The sequence below is a fragment of the Colobus angolensis genome, unplaced genomic scaffold, assembly GCF_000951035.1.
Source record: "Colobus angolensis palliatus isolate OR3802 unplaced genomic scaffold, Cang.pa_1.0 Scaffold231, whole genome shotgun sequence".
In the NCBI taxonomy this organism is placed as follows: Eukaryota; Metazoa; Chordata; class Mammalia; order Primates; family Cercopithecidae; genus Colobus; species Colobus angolensis.
In genome coordinates this window covers 148,389-156,419 of record NW_012115500.1, presented here as the reverse complement: position 1 = coordinate 156,419, position 8,031 = coordinate 148,389, and the positions used below count along the sequence as shown (strand labels likewise).

General features: G+C 38.3%; 1 pseudogene; it reads left to right on the top strand.

Annotated features, from left to right (window-relative positions):
- The first annotated feature begins 448 nt into the window (after positions 1 to 448).
- Positions 449 to 1,629, top strand: LOC105513537 (annotated as a pseudogene).
- Positions 1,630 to 8,031: the final 6,402 nt, after the last annotated feature.

Here is an 8,031-nt window from a genome sequence, read left to right as displayed (position 1 = left end):
AATATCCCATTTTCCATGATGTGATTATTATGCACTGCATTCCTGTATCAAAACATCTTATGTACCCAATAAATATATACACTTAGTATGTACCCACAAAAATTAAAAATAAATAATTGAAATATTGGAATTAACCTAAGTGTCCATCAATGGATGAAGGGATACAGAAAATGGGGTACAAAGAAAAGATAAATGTTTGAGGAGATGGATATCCCAGTTACCCTGATTTGATCATTACACATTGTATACAGGTACCAAAATATTACATGTACCCTCAAAATACACTGAAGCGGCTTCATTGTCTGGGGTAACACCCGAGGTTTGTTGTCTCACGACCACGGAGATCAAAGATGTGGACACACAAAGAGTGAGATTAAGAGTGGAAAGTTTCTGGGGCCTGCCCCTCAGACATAATTTTGAATTAAAGAAAATATTTTATCAGAAGAAGATGGCCACTACCCAGTTGCAGAGGACTTCCATGACGGCACTGGTATTTCCCAATAAGATATCACCTGAACACCAGTCTTTGGTGTTAGTGAAGAGGCTCCTAGCAGTTTCAGTATCCTGTATGGAAATATTTGAGAGGAATATTTCCAGAATGTTCTTATGGAATCAGATATCTAGATGATCTTTTGGTCAAAATACTGAGAGAAGATAAAAATTGCCCAGGATCTACACAGTTAGTGAAATAGATGCTAGGACATTATGATGCTTTACAGAAAAAATACCTAAGGATGGCTGTTTTAGCTATATACACAAACCCAGAAGATCCTCAGACAATTTCAGAATGTTACCATTTCAAATTCAAATATGCCAACAATGGACCACTCATGGACTTACTTCATAAGTAAAAACCAAAGAAACAAATCTAGCATGTCATGTACTGACACCAAGAAAGCAAGCATTCTCCTCATTCGCAAGATTGATATCCTAATGCAAAATCTGGGGCCTTTACCTAATGATGTTTGTTTGACCATGAAACCTTTTTACTGTGATGAACTTACTAGATTCCCAGCCTCCCGGTTTTAAGGATGGTGATTGTGAAGGAGTTATATTTGAAGGGAAGCCTAGGTATTTAAATGTGTGTGAAGTCTCAACACCTTTTCACACCTTCAAAGTAAAAGTGACCACTGAGAGAGAACAAATGGAAAATATTGATTCAATTCTACTATCACCAAAACAAATAAAAACACGACTTCACAAAATCCTGAGGGACAAAGACGTAGAAGATGAACAGCAGCATTATACAAGTGATGATTTGGACATTGGAACTAAAATGAAAGAGCAGGAAAAAAAATCCCTGGATTTTCTGAATTAGGAGAATCAAATTTAGTTTTTTAGGAAGATGAAATTATGAGGTATAAAGAAAGTCCAGATCTTTCCATTTCTCACTCTCAGGTTGAGCAGTTAGTCAATAAACCATCTGAACTTGATATGTCTGAAAGCGAAACAAGAAGTGGAAAAGTCAGTATAAAATGGCAAATGGAAATCAACCAGTAACATCTTCCAAAGAAAATCGGAAGAGAAGTCAACATGAATCTGGGAGAAAAGTCCTCCATCACTTTGATTCTTCTAGTCAAGTCAGTACCAAAAAGGAGAAAGTTTAGTGAACCAAAGGAACATATATAAAAATTATTTTTCTTCTACATGTTTGCAAAATTCTTCTCAACATTTAAACTGAAGGACACTATATTACATTTCTCTAACTCTGAAAATGTATATGTAGTTTAAAGCAGTTTGTACACTAAAATTGAGTTGTTGGCTATCATACTGTGGTCCTTAATCTTGAGATAAATCCAACAGAACTTTTGAATAAAAGCAAAAGTACAAATGAAAAAAAAAGAGTGGGAATTTAATAGGTGAAAAAAAGATAACACCTTTCTGCTACAGAGAGGGGTCCCAGAAAAATGGATTGCCGATCTGCAATGAAATGCAGGTGTTTTTATAGATGAACTAGTCAGGAGGCGGTGTCTGATTTACATAGGGCACGAAAAACGTAGGGCCTGGTGTGCTGTCTACATAGGCGTGAATCTCTGACAGCCCCACTCCAATCTTTTATTACGCGGGTCGGTTCTCTGCTGAGCTTGTCCATGTTGCCCTTTTCTTTCTTACTGTGTATGTGCTAAAAAAGAGGTGAGGTGGAACCCCCATGCTGAACATGGCTGGCCCCCAGGTAGCCCATTTCTTTTTGTGCAGCTGCTAGCACCCCTCCGTGCAAGCTTCCAGCTTCCTTATGTGTGTTTGCAGCTTGATCTTTCAGGCTGCTTTATTGTTAGAAAAAAAGGCCAGGCGCCGCGGCTCAGGGCTGTAATCCCAGAACTTTGGGAGACTGAGGCGGGCGGATCACCTGAGGTCAGGAGTTCGAGACCAGCCTGACCAACACGGAGAAACCCCGTCTCTACTAAAAATACAAAATTAGCTGGGCCTGGAAATTGCGCACCACTGCACTCCAGCCTGGACAACAAGAGCGAAACTCCGTCTCAAAAAAAAAAGAAAAGAAAAAAATAGTGATTTATTGAGCTGCTTTTTGTTAGAAGGGAAATTCTGCTGACGACTCTTTTACCCTCACTATCTGCCTAAATAATTTCTTTCTATCTCCTGTATCAATATCAATTAAAAATTTAATGACAAAGAAAATGTGGTACATATAAATAGTGGAATATTATTCAGCCTCAAAAATCGTGAAATCTTGTCATTGCAGCAACATAAATGGTATGAAATAAGCAGGCACAGAAAGACATATACTGCATGTTATCACTTACGTGGAAGCTAAAAAAGTGGATCTTGTGGAGGTAAAATTGATTGGTGGTTACCAGAGGCTGAGAAGGATAGGAGGGAGACAGGGGAGAAGAAGGAACACTGCTAAATGGGTATCAAAATACAGTTAAAGATAGAATAAATAAGATCTAGCATTCAAAAGTACAGTAGGATGATTACAGTTAACAATAATTTTTCATATAGTTGAAAACTACTGACAGAGAGGAAATGGAATGTTCCCAACATAAAGAAAGGGAGAATTTGGAGGGTTATAGATGTCCCAGTTGCCTCGGTGATTACACATTTTATACATGTATCGAAATATCACAGGTACCCTAAAATTATATACTTCTATTATGTATTGGGAAAAAAATTACCAGAGAAAAAGGAACTATATTTGATTGACAATTGATTTCTCAGCAACAATAATGGAAGCCAAGAAACAGTGGAGTATTTTTGATGTGATGACAGAAAATGCCTGTCAGTATAGGATTATATACTTAGCACAAATAATTTTGAAGAATGAAAAATAACATTATTGTCAGGTAAGGAAAAGGTGAGAAATTTCACAACCAAAGACACTCTTAAAAAATTCAAAAGATATATTCAAGGAAAATGAAACCAATTCCAAATGGAAAATACAAAAAGGATTAAAGAACAAAGAAAGTGGTAAATACATGGGTAAATATGAACAACATTGAATGCCTAAAACAATACTTTTTGGGGGGTTTAAAGCAAGTTAAGCTATGGTATTCAATAATTACATGTAAGTTGGGAAGGAGTGATCAGACTTAAACATTTAATAGATTCATTATTTAAAGGAGTACGTTCAGATTTTTATAACTTAAGTATACATGCTGAAAATGTTAAGGTAACCAATAAAACATAGAAATGGAATATTTAACTTTCAAATCTGTGGAGGAAAACATGAATGAGAAAAATATCTATTCAATATTTAATTAGACAATGCAAAACAACAAATTAGAAAAAGAAACAGATAAAGAGGGACAAATAGCACAATAATAGGTTAGTAGAAATAAATCCAAATAAGTGCCTCTCTCTTCTCAACTCTCAACATTTAAATATTTGCAATAGTGACTTGCAAATATTTTATTAAAAATTTACTATTAGGTTGATGCAAAAGTAATTTCAGTTTCTGCCATTACTTTCAGTAGCAAAAACCACAATTACTTTTGTAGTGATCTAATATCTGAAATGAAAACTATGATACATACATGAATGCATCAGCAAAAATGTCAAGTTGTGTATATGTTCAGAAAGGAGGTTTTATAGTTCTTGCTGAATAGCTCAGCTCTTATCCGGATAATGTCTTGTTTCTAACTAATGTGATTTTCCTCGGGTTTAGCTTCTTTGTATCTGTCCATTATCTGAAGGTGCTAACACCTAGATTCAATTTAAATAGTGTCCCTACTATATTAAACATATGATTTCTTTGTTTGGTTACATAACAATACACATTTATTATTGAGCATAGAAAGTCAAGGAAATTTGCATCCATTACAAAATATGCTAGACACAACAGAGCCAATATACAGCCCATTAAGTAAAGCCATTAAATCATTTCAAAAGTTGTGATATAATTGCTTTACATAATGCAGAAGTCTTTGGTGGCTTGTTATATGAATGTAAGAATGTTTTATTGCTATTTGGGGAAATTAATCTGCATTTTTGTATTATTACTATTACATATGCTAATTTTACCTGCAGTGATATAAAAATACAATTAACGATCCAGTTAAAATGATCCACTAAAGTACAAGAATTTTCGGTCTTGGTTAAAAAATGAAAGACCTATCTAAACTTTCAGGAAGCAATTTGAACATAGACAACTGGAGCAAAGCTGGGAAAATGTGAGTCAAAAAATAAACGGTTTCTTTTGAGAAGTGTCTGTTTCATGTCCTTTGCCTATTTTTTAACATTTTTCTTGGTTGGTGATTTGTTTAAATTCATTATAGATTCCGGATATTAGACCTTTGTTGAATGTATAGTTTGCAAATATATTTAGTGTACTCTGTTGATAGTTTCTTTTGCTGTGCAGAAGCTCTTTAGTTTAATTAAGTTCTACTTGTCAATTTTTGCTTTTGCTGTAATTGCTTTTGGAGACTTAGCCAAAAATTATTTGCCAAGGTCAATGTCAACTTGTGTGCCCATCAATAATGAACTGGATTTTTAAAATGTGACACTTATACACTATGGAGTACTATGCAGCCATAAAAAGGAATAAAATCATGTCCTTTGTAGCAACATGGAATAGCTGGAGGCCATAATCCTAAGTGAATTAACTAAGGAGCAGAAAACCACATGCTACATATTCTCACTTATAAGTGGGGGCTGAACACTGAGCACACATGGACATAAACTTGGGAACAACAGAGACCTGGGTCTACTAGAGGGAAGAGGATGGAAAGGGGCATGGCTTTAAAAACTACCTATTGGGTGTCATGCTCACTACCTGGGTGATGGGATCCATATCCCAAACTTCAGCATCATGCAATATACCCATGTAACAAACTTGCACATATACCTTGTATGTCTAAAATATAAATTGAGGCCAGGAGTGCTGGCTCACACCTGTAATCCCAATGCAGGCAGATTACTTGAAGCTAAAAGTTCAAGGCCAACCTGGCCAACATGGCAAAACCCTGTCTCTACTAAAAATAACAAATATTAGCCAGGCATGATGGTGCATGCCTGTAATTCACTTACACAGGAGCCTGAGGCACGAGAATTGCTTGAACCAAGGAGGTGGAGGTTGCAGTGAGCCAAAATCACACCACTGCACCACAGCCTGGGCAACAGAGTGAGACCCTGTCTCAAAAAAAAAAAAAAAATTAAGTAAGAAAAGAATGGTATAACTATACAATTATGTAAATACAGACAAAATATATTTTAGGGTCAAAAATATTTATGGAGATGAAAGAGTAATTGCAAAGTGGAGAAAAGTTTCAATTTACTGGTGAGACTAAAGATTTCTGATTTGTATACATCTACTTAAAAACACAGTCTTTTATGTATATTTGCATATATGAAATGAACAGGATGAAAAGACAAATACATGATAAGACTGGGAGATTTTAACACATTCGTCTAGTAATTGCGAGATTAGACATGTAAAGTCAGTGAGAGCACAGAATATTTGATTAACACAATTAACAAGTTTAACCTAATGAAGTAACTGCAAAATACCCCTTCCATTCAAGGACACTTAGAACTTTTACAAAATTAACCACATATTGTGCCATAAAACAGGATTCGTCAAATTTCAAATGACTGGAGTCAGGCAGAACAAATTCCATGACCACAGTATAATTAAGTCAGAAGTAATAAACAAAAAGATTAGGAAAAATTCACACTTTTAGAAGTTAAACATTTCTAAAAATCACACAGGTCAAAGAAGAAATTATAACAAAACTTAGGAAGCACTGGGAACTGAATGATAATACAAATGCTGCACATCGGGGGTGGAGCAAGATGGCCGAATAGGAACAGCTCCAGTCTCCAGCTCCCAGTGCCAGCGACACAGAAGACAGGTGATTTCTGCATTTTCAACTGAGGTACTGGGTACATCTCACTAGGGAGTGCCGGATAATCAGTGCTGGTCAGCTGCTGCAGCCCGACCAGCGAGAGCTGAAGCAGGGCGAGGCATCACCTCACCTGGGAAGCGCAAGGGGGAAGGGAATCCCTTTTCCTAGCCAGGGGAACTGAGACACACAACACCTGGAAAATTCGGTAACTCCCACCCCAAAACTGTGCTTTACCAAGGGTCTTAGCAAACGGGCACACCAGGAGATTATATCTCACACCTGGCTGGGAGGGTCCCATGCCCACGGAGCCTCCCTCATTGCTACCACAGCAGTCTGTGATCTAACGGCAAGATAGCAGCGAGGCTGGGGGAGGGGCGCCCGCCATTGCTGAGGCTTAAGTGGGTTAACAAAGCTGCTGGGAAGCTGGAACTGGGTGGAGCTCACAGCAGCTCAAGGAGGCCTGCCTGTCTCTGTAGACTCCACCTCTGGGGACAGGGCACAGCTAAACAACAACAAAAACAGCTGTCTGACAGCTTTGAAGAGAGCAGTGGATCTCCCAACACAGAGGTTGAGATCTGAGAATGGACAGACTGCCTGCTCACGTGGGTCCCTGATCCCTGAGTAGCCTAACTGGGGGACATCCACCACTAGGGGCAGACCGACACCCCACACCTCACACGGTGGAGTACACCCCTGAGAGGAAGCTTCCAAAGCAAGAATCAGACAGGTACACTCGCTGTTCAGCAATATTCTATCTTCTGCAGCCTCTGCTGCTGATACCCAGGCAAACAGGGTCTGGAGTGGACCTCAAGCAATCTCCAACAGACCTACAGCTAAGGGTCCTGACTGTTAGAAGGAAAACTAACGAATAGGAAGGACACCCACATCAAAACCCCATCAGTACATCACCATCATCAAAGACCAGAGGCAGATAAAACCACAAAGATGGGGTAAAAGCAGGGCAGAAAAGCTGGAAATTCAAAAAATAAGAGCACATCTCCCCCTCCAAAGGAACGCAGCTCATCACCAGCAATGGCTGGATGGAGAATGACTTTGACGAGGTGAGAGAAGAAGGCTTCAGTCCATCAAACTTCTCAGAGCTAACGGAGGAATTATGTACCCAGCGCAAAGAAACTAAAAATTCTTGAAAAAAGAGTGGAAGAATTGATAACTAGAATAATTAATGCAGAGAAGGCCATGAACGAACTGACAGAGATGAAAACCATGACACGAGAAATACATGACAAATACACAAGCTTCAGTAACTGAGTCGATCAACTGGAAGAAAGAGTATCAGCGATTGAGGATCAAATGAATGAAATGAAGCAAGAAGAGAAACCAAAAGAAAAAAGAAGAAAAAGAAATGAACAAAGCCTGCAAAAAGTATGGGATTATGTAAAAAGACCAAATCTACGTCTGATTAGGGTGTTTGAAAGTGAGGGGGAAAATGGAACCAAGTTGGAAAACACTCTTCAGGATATCATCCAGGAGAACTTCCCCAACCCAGTAGGGCGGGCCAACATTCAAATTCAAGAAATACAGAGAATGCCACAAAGATACTCCTTGAGAAGAGCAACTCCAAGACACATAATTGCCAGATTCACCAAAGTGGAAATGAAGGAAAAAATCGTAAAGGCAGCCAGAGAGAAAGGTCGGGTTACCTACAAAGGGAAGCCCATCAGACTAACAGCAGATCTCTCAGCAGAAACTCTACAAGCCAGAAGAGAGT